The sequence below is a fragment of the Chinchilla lanigera genome, unplaced genomic scaffold (assembly GCF_000276665.1).
Source record: "Chinchilla lanigera isolate Chin_1 unplaced genomic scaffold, ChiLan1.0 scaffold00017, whole genome shotgun sequence".
NCBI classification, from domain to species: Eukaryota; Metazoa; Chordata; class Mammalia; order Rodentia; family Chinchillidae; genus Chinchilla; species Chinchilla lanigera.
The window spans coordinates 18,830,973-18,848,145 of record NW_004955418.1 but is presented as its reverse complement, the minus strand read 5'-3'; the positions used below and the strand labels follow the sequence as shown (position 1 = coordinate 18,848,145).

At 39.4% G+C, this 17,173-nt stretch overlaps 2 long non-coding RNA genes across 2 annotated transcripts in view; one reads left to right on the top strand and one right to left on the bottom strand.

The window, feature by feature from the left end:
- The first annotated feature begins 1,180 nt into the window (after nt 1-1,180).
- LOC102024113 lies at nt 1,181-11,169 on the top strand. The gene is made up of 4 exons (XR_260571.1): nt 1,181-1,265; nt 1,555-1,647; nt 5,496-5,661; nt 11,055-11,169. It is a non-coding gene; the product is annotated as an uncharacterized LOC102024113 (long non-coding RNA).
- A 461-nt stretch (nt 11,170-11,630) lies between these two features.
- LOC106148236 overlaps nt 11,631-17,173 on the bottom strand; it is a 12,727-nt gene continuing 7,184 nt past the window's right edge. Inside the window, exons 2-3 of the long non-coding RNA XR_001233496.1 lie at nt 14,877-15,022; nt 11,631-11,918 (exon numbers count right to left, since the gene is read on the bottom strand). This is a non-coding gene — a long non-coding RNA (uncharacterized LOC106148236). The remainder of the gene's footprint in view (nt 11,919-14,876; nt 15,023-17,173) is intronic.

Sequence of the window (17,173 nt, the reverse complement as noted above, 5' to 3'; positions counted from 1 at the left end):
TATTTTCATGCAAAGAAATAACACTACCGGGGGCTGGGGATTTAGCTCAGCGGCAAAGCGCCTGCCTGGCAAGCGCAAGGTCGTGAGTTCGGTTCCCAGTACCGGAGAAAAACCAAACAAAACAAAAAAGAAATAACACTACCAATAAAAACAAAAAGAAATAAGCTACTGACATACCTACACTGTGAATGAATCTCAAAATCATTTAGCTGACAGAATACAGACCTTTGCTTTCTAAATAAATAAATAAGCGAACCTATAAATCTGTCTTACTTATTTTCCCCATTGCTGGGACACTGTATCTGACACCTACAATTTAAAGCAGAAGTTTGTTTTGGTTCACAATATGTAGAGGTTTCAGTCCATAACTGGCTGGCTTTAAGGCAGAAGAGAATGGCAGAGAAAAACTGCTCATGATGTGGCAGCAGGAAGCAGAGGGTGATCAAGGGAGGAAGAGGGAGGTAAACTCTTCCAGGCCACGCCCCAAGTGCCCCACCTCCTCATACCAGGCTGAACCTCCTAACATCCCCTTTAGCTCTAAACTCATCAATGGATTAGATCATGCCCCCATGATCCATAATCCAATTGCCTCCCCAAAACCCTGCTTATAGGTGCATGAGGCTTTGGGGGAACAACTAGATATAAATCATAACAATACTGTATAGTTTTATTTGTATAAAATTCCAAGAAAAAGGATCTTACTTAATATGATTAAAATATACAGTGGATGTTTAAATTTTTAAATTTATTACTGTAAAGGACACATTGCCATTAATACCCCTCAGAATAGTCCTCCTTGATTCAAATATAATTAAGCCTGGAAATCTTTTGTGTCTTTACAAGTCATGATCAAAAATAGAGTGAATGCTGCTGCAGAGTGCCATCCAATGGAAAACCAGGCTTTTAAAAATATGATGGTGTGTCCTCATCCACCTTATTCACTGGATCTAGGAACACTGAACTATTGGCTCTTCTTGAAATCAGAATGACCATGAAAGGGAAATATTTCAAATCCATGCAAGTCCTCAAACAGCCAGGAGAGTGCAACTAAAGACACTTAGAAAAGAAGAGTTCTAGAACTGCTTCAGAATGTGGCAAGTACAATAAGCGTGTGTGAGGTAAGAGGGAATATTTTGAGGGGGCTAAGTGACAATGTGTCATTTACTGTAACAAATATTTGGGGAGAAACATCTAAATATTCATGGTATTGTTTGATCACACCACTACAGTAACAGAAAGCAAATCACTACTTTCGTGGAGTGGAGGTATTAGTGGTAAAAAAAAATAGAATAGAGGCTGATATAATAAGTGATAAAAATTTAGGGCTCTGCAATGGTTAACTTTAACGTCAGTGGGCCATTGGGGCCCAGACATTTGACCAGTGGCTGTGAAGAGGTATGCAAGTGTTTCTGGGTGAAATTAGCACTATAGGCAGTAGACGAGTACAGTAGACTTTCCTCCTCAATGTAGGTGGCCTTCATCCAGTCAACTGAAGGCCTGAATTGAACAGAAAGGCTGACTAGTGGGAATTCTGCCTTTCTCGCTGTTTTACAGGGATGTGAGTTTCTCCAGCCCAGCCCTCAGACCAGAACTGATGCCCTATGTTCCATGGACTGCAAATATTGAGCCTTCCCAGCCTCCTTAAGTGTGCGAGTCAGTTCCTTAACATATAAATGCATATTCCATTGGTTCTATTTTTCTGAAGATATTGGTTAATCTGGAAGGGATGAAAAAATTCTGTATTTTGATCTTGGTCGTGATTTGTAGGTGTATATCTTTATCCAAACTCATCTAATTCTATATTTTTGTTGTTATTTTGGGACAAGTTTTTGAATGAACTCACTATGGCCTTGAATTCACTATGTAGCTCAGGTTGCCCTTGAACTCATGGTGATTCTTCTGCCTCAGTGTCTTGAGTACTAGGATAATAGGCATGCTGCACCAGGCCAAGGTAATTCTACATTTAAGATGAGTACACTGGCCAGAGATGGTGATACAAACTTATACTCAGCATTCTGGGAGGCTGAGGCAGAAGAATTACAAATTCAAGCCCAACCTGGGAATCTTAGCAACTTGGCAGACCCTGGCTCAAAACTGAAAAATAATAAAAATAAAAAGGGCTGGAGATATAGCTCACTGTGAAGGCCCTGAGTTCAATTCCCAGTATGATAGATAGATGATACATAGATAGATAGATAGGTAGATAGATAGATAAACAGATAGATAGCATTTACCATCAAATTACACTTCCATAAAGCTCATTTAAAAGACTTTTTGTGACCAAATTCAAAACCCTACCACAGTTTGGCTATTTGGTACTTGTACTATTGGATAAGTTTTAGGAACCCACATGTAATTTTGTCAAGGTTTTATGGTTTTCCCCAGTTCCCACTTTTCACATGAACAGGAAGACTTCCAATGTGTACAGAAAGTGCAGAAAGTAATTTCTTAATTTAACCTGCTCCTCTTCACCTGTTTTCTGCTGCATCGCTGAACACGTGAGACTGGATAATTCATGAAGAATAGAATTATATTTGGTTCATGATTTTTGAGGCTGGGAAGTCATAGTACTGGCATCTGCAGGGCACCTTCTTGATGTATCACGCTGTGTCAGAGAGCATTGCCCAGTGAGAGAGGACAAGTGCACCAGCTCAGATCTCGCCCTCTGCCTGTAAAGTCACTAATGCATCAAGGGCATCCACAGCCTCACGACCTCATCAAATCCTAATCACATTCCTGAACCTCACCTCCAAATACACTAGTGCTCAACTTTGGGGATTAAGTTTCCAACTCAAGATCTTTCAGGAGACTCATTCAAACCCATGAGTGGCCATTGCTCAGTTCCCACAGCAGCCAGATTTTAAAATTATATATGCTTTCTGTGAAATATAGCAGTCAAAACTGACATGTGCTAAAAATATAAAATACATAGCAAATTCTGAAAGCTTAGAACCAAAATAAAAGGAATATAAATTACCACATTAATATTTTTTTACACTGACTACTGTTGAGTTAATATCTTTGATCTACTGAGTGAAATAAAAGTTATAATTCTTTTTAAATCTATATGTGTTTTTCCCTTGCTTAAAGCTCAGTTATATGTGAACTGCATGTGTTATGAGATATAAGAACTTAAGCAGGTTAATATTTTTGAAGTTTGATGTCCTCATCTGTAAAATGGGAAAAATAATATTTAGCTACATGGTCAATATCTATCCACTCAACACTATACTAAGCAATAAAGATTTACTAATAAATTGGTTGATTGTCATGGTTATTCCACACCTGTATATTGGATAAGTTTCAAGAATCCACATTGCCCTTTTAAAAGCTTTCTTCCAAGCATGACCACATTAAATACGGTTTGTAAGGCACATAAATATTTATCTTATTGTCTACACTGACTTCCATCAAACCGAGAAACCAACACAACAGGTCTTTAGTCCTCAAGATGTCTAAATATATGGCCACGGTCAAAATGTTTTAGGCAGGATACAATTTCTCTCTTCACTATTTCATCATTTGTTGCTTCACAAACTTCTCAGACTTTCTCCCCAGATAAAACTAGGTAGACTATTGCTCCACACACATAGCTTGTTCAGTTGTGGTCAAATACGCATAACAAAACTAACCATCTGTATTAGTGTGCAAGGATTGCTATAATACATAACGCAGACTGGGTAGCCTCAAAAATAAATTTGTTTCTCACAGTTCTAGAATTCAGAAGTTTAAGCTCACGGTACAAGTTGGTTTGGTTTCTCCTGGGGCCTCTATGCTTAGCTTATTGTCTGCAACCTTCTCACGGTGTGCACACATGGTCTTTTATTTTGGTGCTCTCCATGTGTCTAAATTTCCTCTTCTGGCACCCACCTGATTGGAGTAGGGCCTAACTCAACAACCTCATCTTAACTTAACCACCTCTGGAAAGGCCCTTCCCCAAACACAGAGGCATTTTTAGCTGCAGCATTGTAGCACATGAAAGTTGAAAGGACATAATTCAGCCAATAACACTATATTAACCCTTTGATAGTTGCAGTTCAGTAGAGTTAAATACATTCACACTGTGCAACCAATTTCCAGAACTCTTTTCATCTTGCTAAACTGAGCATCTATAGCCCTTTTTTTGTTTTGTCTTTTCCTTATCATTGTGTTTCTTTTTCAGTACTGGAGTGTGAACCCCAGACCTTCACACTGAGCTGCATTGCAGCCCATTTTTATACAAGGTTTTACTAGGCCAGTAAATCACCCAGTCTGGGCTGCAATCCTCTTCCCTCAGCCACCCATAGTTCTGGGATTCTTGCTTTGTGGCCTCTTAGAAACACCCACTTCTCTCTCTCTCTCTCTCTCTGACCCAGGCAACCACGCTTCTGCTTTCTGTCACTGTGAATTTGACTACTGTAGGTACCTAATGTAAAAAGAGCGGTGGAGGGCTGCGTTTTTGTGACTGGCTTATTTCACTTAGTGTAGCACTCTCAAGTCCCATCTATGTTGTAGCATGTGTCAGAATCTCTCCTTGCCAGGTGGTCAGGGTTAAAGAAGTCTTTTTGCAAAAGTCACTGGTCCAGACAGACAGCTCTTCTGGGTTGCCATAACTGCCACCCCCTCCTGTGCCCACCTGATTGGGCACCTGTGTCCACCCAGCGACTGTAGCAGTCTTCACCGAAATCAGGGCCCTTTATTCTCTCTTGTTGAGTGCCCAGACCCTGCTCATACTTTCATGACATCATCTTTTCGTGCCAAGACCCTGACTGGTCATATATGCATGTACCTCATCGAAGTTACTGTTGTTGAAGCCGAGTCGTAGCTGCTGGAGGTGACTTACACTGTGTTCTCTCCTTTTCACTGTGTTTGCAATTTTACGAAATGAAAGAGAAAGAGAATATGTAAGAGATGGTGACTCGTTGCAAAGCAATTAGGGTGGCTCCGGGACAGTGAGTGCTTCCCTAGGACCTTGATTCTGCTCGTGGTGACTTGACTTGCTTCTGACCTGTGGTCACAAGCCTGTAGATATGTTGCAGTGTTTTCCTTTCTCTTTTGTGAATTTCTGCATTGTATCTCAGCTATCTCTCCCATGTTCTTAAATTTACTAGCAACTTACCTGATTGCAACTAACCAATTTAGATATACTTCTCTCTGCCCTAAAATACATGCGCCTTGCGATTATCAGGGTCCACTTAACAGAAAATAATAGAGATGATTAATAGTGAAAATACGAATTCTACCTTCAAAATGCCTCCTCCTTTGGCCCTTCCACTAATAATACAAATTTTATCTTGGTATTATGTCCTCTAAGAGAAAAAAATATTTGCTCAATTTTGCACAAAATGAATTGTCTTTGTTCTTAGACATGTACTTCCCATTCTGACTTCAATTAGAACAGGAAAAAAAAGAATGAACGATTTTAAAATACTATTTCCAGGAATATTTTTATTTTACATGCCTAAAGTACATGCACAATAGAAATTATCTTACAGCAATCTTTTTCCTACCAATAGCTTTGGAAATTTTGGAAGAGGACGGACTGACAGCGGTGGGAAGAGTAGGAGTAGCAGGCACAGGAAGACAAATGGAAACAGAAATAAAGATTGATAGAATGACAGACCCTCCAGACTGGTCTTGAAAAGAGCAAGATAGAAACATGCAGAGTCTGATTTTATATAGGTGAGCCTTCTCCTTCTTCCTCATAACCAAATGTTTGCTGCCCGCTTAAGTTCAGGGGCTTTCAACTTCTCTCACATTTTGGGAAATATGTGCTCTTTTCCACTTTCCCTTCTTCTCTGTTAAGTCCTCTAAAGGGTTGGAAACACTGAGAATACTAATCATATGGCAGTTACCTCAGGCTGACTTTGACTATACTAAGGAAACCATTTAAAATGGTCTCTTTATGTTTTTGGTTGTTTACAGAAGAGAAGCCCAACTGTGTATGTTCCCAATTCAATCTAACACCCAGCTAAATACAAATGTTTCCTTAAAATACATTGTCATGTCAGAATATGTAAATACAGAGTTATTATATCTCATGCTTTCCTTCAGATCTCAGCAAAGATATGTTCTGTGAAAACTGAGTTGTCTGTGGTGATTAATTACAATGATCTGGTTTCCCTTAAGAAATATTTATTAGCATTTATTGTGAGCCAAATGCAAGAAGCTGAGAAGGTATTGGTGATCTGTTCATTTTGGGGTTATTGTGCAAGGTGAAACAATATAATACAGGACATATATTTTATATGATTATTCATAATAATCACCCAAAGAACGATCCCCAAAGTGAACCGAAGCCATTCTCAGTGCCAATGAGGTCCCGAGCTCCTTCGAGGATGAAAACAGACAAGTTCATCAGGAAAGCCAGCATGATGAGATCCTCAGAAACAACCAACAACTCCTTACAGCTTCTCTCAGCTCCCAGAAACCTCTTTCTCCTTCTCAAGTTCTACCTCTGATGCTGCTGGCAACAGTCCCCAGGTGGGCCTCCCACACCCAGCACCATGCTTACTCAGTCCAGCTGGGGGTTATAAATTGACCACCAGTTGTCATTCTACCACAAGTGAGCACAATAAAACCCTGATCTCAAGGTATTTGTCATCAGGGAAGAGACAGTTGCCATAGAGAGTCAGTTGCCATGCAGTATGATAACCGTGACCACAAGTATACATGCAGGGTGCTATGGAAAAACGTGAACAGAAGCAAATGCATGGGCTCAGAGAAGGATTTCCAGAAAACGATATGCAATTAGTTGAAAAATAGTCACCAATTAGTTGAAAAATAGTCATTAATATTTACTGTGTGCTTGCTCGATCCCACTCACTAACTATCCATAATAACACTGAAAAGCAAGTCTTTGTCCTACCACCATCACCATCACCATCACCATCATCATCACCACCACTTCCATTCCTAAGGCCCTAGGAAGGCTAAAGAGGGGGAAATGTTGCCAGGGTTCAGGGCAAGCATTCCCTTTTCAGCGCCCATGTGTATGGCTACAACACAAAAGAGCCTCCCCGTGGTTGAGAAAAAGAATTCACACAAGAACAAAGACAGAAGATGTACTCCACTTGAGGACTTGAAAGTACAAAGTTCAGGAGGCTTAGTTAATAGCACAAGTATAACAGAGAAGAGCGAGTAGATGGGGGAAGCAGTCAGGAGTCAAATCCTGAAGGACTGAGTATACCTCATTGAGGAGAGCACAAGAGCATCAACAGGGAAATCAGGGCAGATTCACACTGAAAAATAAACTGAATGAAGCAAGAAGATTCATTAGAAAAACAGTGCAGTAATCCAGGAGAGGGATGATGGGGACCTGAAGGGGGGTGATAGTAAGGGGAGCACCAGAGATGTTTAGGAGGGAGAACAGGTGGAAGCAGGTGGTGGGTTGGCTGCAGGTGCTGAGAGATAAAAAAGCTGGAAGGACTGTGCTTCATCTCTTGCCCTAGGATGGATAATGTACTGTCCATAGGAAGTGAACCCGGAGCATGAGGTAGAGAGTACAGAGAAAGAAGCTCCTGAGCTTTGTTGGCGATGTGCCGATTCTGAGTGGCCATAGAAGATCCACGCAGAATGGTCCAGCAGACCTTCAGTTCTGACCGTCAAGAATGAGAGCTGTGCTAGAGAACACTCATTTGGGAATTACTGGTCTTCAAGCCAAGGTTGTGAATGAATGGGCCCAAGGAACGTGGATAGAGCAAGAATAAAAAAGCAGAAGATGCGAATCAGAACCCACTAGCATCACTCTCTAAAGGCCATATCACCCCCAAGTCATACTGACAAATCACCATCAGAAAACATCCCAAAATGTTTGGCCACAGAAGCTCAGAGGAAAGGGCAGATCTGAGATGTTTGGTGCAAATCATCACACTGAGCTATAATTTTCTTCCACTCCAGTACAACAAACAAACAAACAAAATATCATTCTCAGAACTCACAGAATATGCAAGGACTGATCAAAAACTACAGTGAGTGTTGAAATGTTTACAATGTGTTATAGTAAAGGACACATTGCCTTTAGTCCCCACTGAAATCCTGCCCCGCATTTTAGATGCACTTAGCCTGCTGTTCTTGCCACTTTCCAAAATAGTTGTGGAGGTCCTTGTTCATGGGAATATTTATGAGATGCAGTTAAAAATATGGTAAATGTTGATGCCACGTGCCATCTGACAGAAAGCCTGGCTCATAAAAATATTTCGGGTGTCTTCTTCTACCTTACTCATCAGATCTGACCTCATGTGATGCCTGGCTCTTTCCCACATCAAAATAATCACAAACAAAGAGTATTTCAAGTTGATTCAGGACATAGAGGCGGCTACAATAGCGCAACTAAAGACTCAAAAGAGAACTTCCAGAACTGCTTCAGAAGGGGGCAGGAACAATAGAATGTGTTTGAAGAGAGGCGGGTATTCTGAGGGTGATTAATGCCAAAGTCTTTTACTGGTGATTTTTTAAAAATTTACAATTACACCATAGTTTTGATCACACCCTATATAGGCTTAAAATATTTCATTATAACTTATCCATTTTTCAATTATTCTTTTACCAGATATTTTATGAATTATATTTGGCTCTAGGAAGATGCCTCCTGATCTTCAGTTGGTGATACCTGCACCTTTGTTAATAATAGCTTTTAGACTTCTACATTGCTACTAAGATTAAGTCAACTTAAAAGAAAGTAGTAAGTCAGTTCTTTTTTTTTTTTTTTTGTCTTTTTCTGAAACAGGGTCTCGCTGCACAGTTCAGGCTGGCCTTGGGCTCACTTTGTAGCCTAGGCTGGTCTCGAACTCGCAATGATCCACCTGCCTCAGCCTCCCAAGTGCTGGGATTACAGGCGTGCACCACCAGTTCTAAACTTTATATTTTCACAGTGGCATTTAATTCAAAATTTAATTTCAAAAGCATAACAGAAATAATCTGTTGTACATTTTATATAGAGTGATTATTATGTTATTTGAAACTGCAGAAGAATATTAATGTTGGTTTATACAGATGTTAGTGTTTTTTCATTGTATTACTGATATTACATATTTTAGTCCTGAAGGATGACTGATTAGATTTAATTATGCAAATTAAATTTTTAACACTTCAAATTTTCTAAAAATGGAGCTACTCTAGTAGTTTGATGTGGAAGGGTCTGGTTGACAATTCTGCCATTCAGTTACTGAATGTTAAGCCATTCTGTTGAGGTACATGCTATGCTAAAAATAGAAATATCAAACTGACTCAATACACACACCCATCCTCAGCTGCCATAGAATAACCCAGTGACTGCTCCATGCCAAAAGAATAGTAGCGATGAACATTTTCAATTATTAAAAATATTTTCACTCTTTGCAAAATTATTAGTATTTGTATTTTGTAAATGTGTCAAGCATAACAATCATCTTATTCATGAAAGCATATTGAAAGGGTGAGCATAAGCTTATCAATTTGTCAAAACATGATGGTAATATAGAAATGAGTGGCTGGAAAATCAGGTTCAGTCATGGATGGTGGCTCCCTGAGCATCTGGGGGAACCCTGGTGGAATCAGGAAAAGATACATGTGGAAAGGCCAGAAGACCCTAAAAAGATGATTTACCTCATCTCTTCTTTTTCTACTTTTATTTGTTCTTTAGTTTATTTTTTCTTGTCAAAGACATATATTTTAGCTTACTGAACTAAGGGGCAATCTGTAGAGATGAGCGGGAACCTTACTGCAAACAGAGAAATGGAAAATAGTCAAAAAACTTGTGGTCAAATCTGAGAAAAGAGAGATAACAGAGACACTGGCAGGCTGCATGAGATAGTGAAGACGTTCTGTAGGAAGGCAGAATATCATTGGGTCACAGTATAAGGACCGATTATATTTACGGTAAATTTAAACCTGTTTTAGTTGTGTGTCTTTAAATTCGTGAATATTTCTGTAATAAAACCACAGCCCATTTTGGTGCTGTAGTTCCTAATCTTCCTTCATTCTGCTTTTCTCTTTCAAACTTATGCCTTCTTTTAGCCCTGATCTCTCTGTGACAGCAGCTTGTAAATTTCTAGCTCTCTCCATTCACATTTGCCACCCACCCTGCCATCAACACCTCACTCACAGATCCTTGGGTTTCCAGATCTGACCTGGCATAACCTTGAAGCCGCCTTCCATGATTGACAGCAGTTGCATTTATAGTATTATTTCTCGGAGAGAGGAAAAGACTAGAAGATTTGTAGTAGCAACTGCCAAGGAATTTTATGTAAAGAATTGTGGGTTACAGGAGCTTTTCTGACTTGTTCAGGACCCAGAATTCAGGTCATTCCTAATACACATAAGCCACACAGCGTTCTGTGACCTCTCTGGGTTTTGGGTTTGGGGATCTGAGTTTTCTCTAGCTCTGCTAGGCGGATTGGTGTTGTTTCATGTGGGTGGTGATGGTGGGAGAAGGAGGCTGGAGAGGAATCCACAGTTTTAAATCCACTCACCTGCTTCTCCCCCCCATTCAGACTTTATTGCCTCCCCTGTCCCTCTCCCCTCAGCTTACAAATCCTCCTTTTGTTCTAGTGTTCTTATTCATCTCCCACCCCTTCCCAAACACCAAAAGGGAAGAAGCAAGGTCAGACTTAGCGGGGAAACTGTTCTGGTTCCAACACAAAAAGACACACACAGACATCTGAACCTGTAATGTTTAAATCAAACTATCATACAGGAAAAGAATTTACCTCCTTCTGCTATTTCAAGCGGAACAGAAATCACTGAAATTCAGCCTTTCTCAAACTCAGTTTGTTATCATTAGCATTACCCATGATATCAAATTGGCTTTAAGCATGACTAAGTGTTGCAACTGATCGCTTGTATTTTCAAGTATCCCGTTGACAGACTAATGCTGGCCTTTTGGTAGTGCAAAGAGCAGAGCCTACATCTGGGTGAGTACAAGTATTTTAGGTTACTCTCTTATAAAATAAACATTTGACTGACAGCTCAGATTTGATCGTATGTATGCCCTAAACTCTACTCGAAGGCTGACATAAATTTTTTAACTGCTGTTTGACTAGGACCACACATTCCTATAGTTTCTTTTTCTTTCTTGTCTTTCTCTGTAAAATCAGGAATACCAGCGACTACATCCACAGACTGCAAGCAGGGCTCCTGCTCGGTGATTAATGAGAGTCTGAAGGAGAAACTGGATTCTCCGAGGGGTGCTATTTTGTATTAACAAGGCAAAATGCCAAGGTAAGAAGTAAAATTGTTTTCCTCAGCACCAAAATATGTCACAATCCAGAAAAAGAAAAATGTTTTTGTTTTTCTATTTAAGATTTTCCCCTTAAACTTTTAAGTACTTTCCTTTCTCATTATATTTTCTCCTGTATTTCTTGCTTTATCTACCAAATGAGAGAAAGAACGTGTGTGTGTGTGTGTGTGTGTGTGTGTGTGTGTGTGTGTGTGTGTAACAGACAGAGACAGAGACAGAGTCAGAGAGAGAGAAGGGGCAAGGGAAGGAACGAACACAGACATGAACCAAGACAGAAATGGAGCGTCAGAAGGTCACTGGAAATAGAAAAGGATTTCTTAAGGGATTTTACACATTGCTTTCATGGGTTAAATTGCTCTTGCCACTCCTAGACAATAATTCCTTTCACATAAGGATACTTTGGATCCTTTGCTGCATATACTATTTACACTGAGCCTTTTACATTTCTACTCTGTGGTTCTATTTCTGGACTGGTGAAGTATTCCATTTCTGCTTACATCTCTTGTGTTTTGGCGAGTCTTTCAGGAGAACTATGAAGTCGGCTCACCTGACTGAAATTTTTTTCCCTTCATTTTTCCCCTTCTCAGTCTCTCTTGGGGGTCCACCATTTTGTCCCCATCACTGGCAAGGTGCAAGTGTGGCTGGGACTGAGGAGATGATTTGGCCGCCAGAGTGATTCCAAGGATCCATTCTTGCACATTTGGTTCTGTAAATGAAAGTCCTGCAGTCGGACCAATAGCAGGGAAGATGAGTAGACTTGTCCAGGGCAAAGCTGGTACAAAGTTTCAGATAAAAGTTCCAAATTCATCATCTCCCTTACTCTAAAGTAGAAAAGGAACACCATGAAAAGAATTTGCAGGGTTTTTAGAAATCTTGTTAAGAGATCCTTCTCCTCTCTATAAGAAAAAAAAACACATGTGCATAGTTAGAGGAAGAAGAAGGTTCTCCGTTTTGAGGGGTATTCACAACAGATATTACTAATGTTTGCAGAAGACATTGTAAATGCTTAGTTGCAAGAAAGTTTGAAAGTTCCCACTTGAATTATTGCAGAACAGGAAACAGCAACAGGTTGGCTGAAAGCTGAAAAGGAGCCCCTTTCCATCAGTCAATCTGAGATTGTCTTGCAATATTGTCTATTAATACATTTTCACTGTTCGTACCATTTACACATGCCTCCACAAAAACTATATTTTTAAGGCTCTTTGGGGAAAATCATTGGATGGAAACAGCAAAAGAGGAGGTCGCTGCCATGCAGTAAGCAATGGAAGCATCAGGTTCCCTCTGAGGAAGCATAGTATGCTTTGTGCTTTTTCTGGATTTTGTGCAGTTCTGTTCTGATTCTGTATTTCATTAGACAAGAAGCCAAAAAAGAAGAGAAAAGTGTTCACTGGTTAGGCTGCACTGGAGCAATTTCACTTTTTCATATGTGACAAGTAGTATTTCAACTTCAACAGAAAGGATCTTTTACTGCTACATGGATTAAAACTATTTCCCAAGTTTTTGGTGAAATCATTCTACTTTAAAAAGAATCAAAACAGCTTAATTAAATCATTGAACTTTTTTAAGCTCAAAAATTGAACACCTGAAGATTTTTAAGAACCAGGGTCTTCAACTGTTGTCTAATATGGTAAGCATTTTATATTAAATATGAATTATCAAACATGGGAGTCATTTTTAACTGACAGCTATACTTAAAACTTCAATTTGTCAAATGCTGTGAGATGTAGTAACTTGTTTACTAGATATATATTTTCAAGGCCAGTTTGATACATTTTATTTCTTATCACACCCATAGAATTGTGAAAACATTTTAGAATGTTTAGGGAAAAATTTACTATATGGAATTACCCAGGTACAATACTTGAACTCAAAATTGACTAATTCCATGTGTATAGCTACTTCAAAAAGTCCAATTTTCCTCATTATTATATTAAGAGTTTTCTTATTGACATTCAATATAATTATCACATTGTGTTTAGAAAAACTAAAACATTAAAAATAGCATTAGAGAGTAGGAAGTAAATCACTTGGCAGATTTTTCTAGTCTGGGTTTGGACAGTTGGCATTAGAAATAAGCATTTCTAATCTATCTCATCTTGTTTGAAAATTATCAGGATATGTTGCTTTAAACACCAAACTCTGATATTTAGGAATTTTCAGATTGTGACTAGACTTTTCGTCTTACAACAGACTAGAAACACATTTGTTTATTCTATCCAACTCATAGGCAAAATAATGAAAGATATCAGATATACCATCAGATTTACCCCTATTAAATATCAGCCTTGTCATTATCTGCTTCACCATATACTTCCCCATGGACTGTACCACCTACACCTGGGTATCCTGTTTGGTAAACGCCACTACCACTTCCCCTCTTGATACTCCTCAATGTTTAATTTGTAAATATCTCACCAAAATATTCAGATTCTGATAAATCATTCACATCATACATGCCTGTGAAATTAACTCTCAACATCATTCTGGATTTCAATATCATACATGTTTTAAAATATATGTTTCAGTGTATTGAAAGTATCTTCCAGAGATGCCAAGTATACTTGGTTATGTTTCTTTTCCAAGTTTATCACAGCTTAATGTTCCTTTTGAACAAATCTGATGTCTCCCATAAATCCATGGGCAGTAATCCTTCAATAGCCCATTTCTTGCACCCCTTAAAGTTTTCTTTCTTTATTATGACTACCACAGTACAAAGAGAAGTGTCAAATGCCTACATTAATTTGGTATGGGTCATATGTGTATCTTATAGAGTTTTCTATAAGAAAGATTTAAATTGAACAATTCAGCCCTTGTAGAACATAAACATGGTATGTATATATTTATCACCAGAGAATGTAATTATTTTATACAAATTGCAATTAACCACCCTCTGGCAATTTTCCAAAATAATTCTTAGTCTTCTGTAACAATGGTGACCAAATTTTTAAATCTACTATTCAGACCTCTTAATTGGAATTGTTGACTTTTTAAAATTATTCTTTACTCTCCATGGACATGGCTATTCTTGTGACATCTCTAGTACTATCTAGCTGGATAAATTCTAATTCTTTATGTGTCTCATTAGAGACAAAACTCAGTGAGAAGTCAGTTTTATTCATTTTGCTCCCTTCATTTAAAAGTGGGTCTGTTTTCCTCCACAATATTTCTCTCAAATTTGTGCATTGTATAGATTCATCTTTTCCCTCCAGCACTTTTTCTAGGAGCCACTCCTATTTTTCCATGCTCTTATCTGTATGTCTTAGACACATATATATTTAAATTTTTGTCCTTTACACTCCTCGTGTACTTTTCCCTTGGATGCGGTTATATAAGCTTTCTTCTATGAGAACATATTGAGTGTTTTATTTTTACAATATAAAAAAAGAGGTCCATGGATGGGTTTCCAGAGGTCCAGAAGCACTCTGAAAGTTTATGCAAAACCTGTCTATGTGCATCTGTGGAGAAAATCCATTAGATCTAAAAACTCTCTGAGGGATTTGAAAGACAAAAGAACATAGCCTGGCTGGTCCTGAGCACCCCCACAACCCCATGCATATACAAGCACCCTACATCCGCACTCCCACACAGCTCCCCCGACCAGCCCTGCTGGTCTGCTCCCTCCAGGTGGTGGTTACGTTTCCTCAGTAAGAACAGGGAAGAGATTGACCCAGAAAGATACCTTCTGTCATACAAATGTTGAGGTTTAACAAGTTTCACGTTCCCAGATGGATCCAATCCACCCAACCTTTCACTGCCTGCTTCTTTTCCATGAACGAGGACCAGCCCCACTTTTGGAGCCAGGGCAAGGAGAGATGGTTTGGAGAGCTGCGGAATAGAAGACAAATGAGGTTTCTTACTCTTGAAACTACTAAAAAATTATATAGAGTTTCTTTATTACTGTGCTCTATAGTATTGTGATCTAAACAGGCTATGGCCAACTGACCTAAGAGACCTCCCTTGGTTATTTTAAAGGAAAATGTACAATAAATTCCAATCTGATTCTTGGTTGCACCTTGTATATATAAATCATTCTGAGAAAAAGCCAAAAAACATTTTTCTTTCTTGGTTGTAGCCTTTCCTTTTGAAAAGCATCATGCAGCTATTCCAACTCTAACCTCTAAGCCAAAACTTTCTTTGGTTTCCAGCCCTATACATGCAACTGTGCAGCATTTTCCCGGCCTGGGCACTGACAAGCCCCATTTCCCCCTTACATGCCTGTCCTGCCCATTCTACTTGGAAAAGGGTTCTCATTCATTTTTGTTTCTGTGTAGCATTATGCAGAGTCTGTGTTAGAATTCTGTTCAACTTGTTGAGCACAGAAATCATTGTAATTAATTTTTAAATCAGTTTGTATTTGTCATCATTTTCTGTAAGGTAACACTTTTACTTATGCAACCTAACTTGTTTACAAAATAAGACATACAGATAGACTCGGGACCCAGACTGCCCATCTGTTAATGGGTTTTAATAGTTTTTGTAACACAGTTTTACTAAATTCATACACAATGAGCAGAAAATATGAATATGACCATAAATGTCTAACCTTGGGTCTACTTTAATTACCAGCATCTTAAAATTATGCCATTTCCAACTTAGCTTCTGGAGCCTAAAAAAGAACGCTGATAAAAGACATCCCCATTTTCAAAGTGAAGTAGTAGTGTATTCCCCCTACCTGACATGCAAAAGCAGCTAAAGCCAATTTTGTGACCCTTAACCCAAGAGGTAACGAAGCCTTAAAAAGTTGGAGATTGAAGAACCCATTAAGAATCCTGTCTCCAGGGGCTGGGGATTTAGCTCAGTGGCAAAAGTGCCTGCCTGGCAAGCGCAAGGTCGTGAGTTTGGTTCCCGGTACCAGAGAAAAACCAAAACAAACAAACAAAAAAAAGAATCCTGTCTCCAGAGAAGGTGTCTAAGAGCTATGACATTTTCCTCCCACTGCCCGGGAGTAAAGAGGGGAAGCTGCTCTCTGCTTGCCTCAAGTTAGAGGGAGGAGCATGGCTTGTCTCCCTGAGGTTAGGGACCCAGTGATCTCGTAACTGAACCACACGGAGAAAGAATCTACATGAGAGAAAATAGCTGAAGTGACCGATGGCAGCTGAAAAAGAAAGCTTTGTGCAGTAAATGATAGGGACAAAACAAGGGTAAAGGCAAGCAGGTGTGTTTCTCATGACGAAATGTTGGCCATACAGAGGAGAAAACTGAAGCCATTCTAAATCTTGCTCAAGGAAACTGCATGAAAGGGTGATGTGACTCTCTCACTTGTGAAGCAGATGGACTACTGCATGTCCTGAGATGGAGGAAAGAATAAAATAGTCAGCGGGAGGACAGAAAATACATCATGCATGTCACCGGAAGTTTACTTCCAGGAACCCGGTAGGATGAGTTTCAGAGACTCATAAAACACCCCTTTGTAAAACAGCCTTAAACAACCACCAAAACCAGAAAACCTGGAAGCAGACCATAGTATTTTCTGTCTCTCCCCTCTCTTGACTCTCCCTCTCAACCTTGGAAGAAGCATAGGCAGCAGAATGGGGAAGGCAGACAAGAAGAAATTCAATATAAGAAGAAAGTTGTTCTCCTGCCTGCTCCTGAAGGCTTCCAGTCAGAGCAGCCAGGCTGGAGGAAGGGAGAAGCCTTAATCTGATATGCAGTGTAAAGTTTTGCCATTACAGGATTTAAAACAGGAATTTGCTTTGTGACTAAAGGTACTAATTTTCTGAGAGTTACTGGGGATATCATGGAACCTACCAAATATTTCATCCAAAGGGCGGAGAAGATCTATACACACACACACACACACACACACACCTGAAGCAGGTTGGAATGGATAGAGGGACAGAGAAGCACTTTTCAGCTTCATCATGCATTCTGTGGACTCCTGTTGTTTTGACAAAATTCTCAAAATGAATCTAAAAGTATTCTTAGAAATCCAGGGGCTTGGGATTTAGCTCAGCGGCAAAGCGCCTGCCTGGCAAG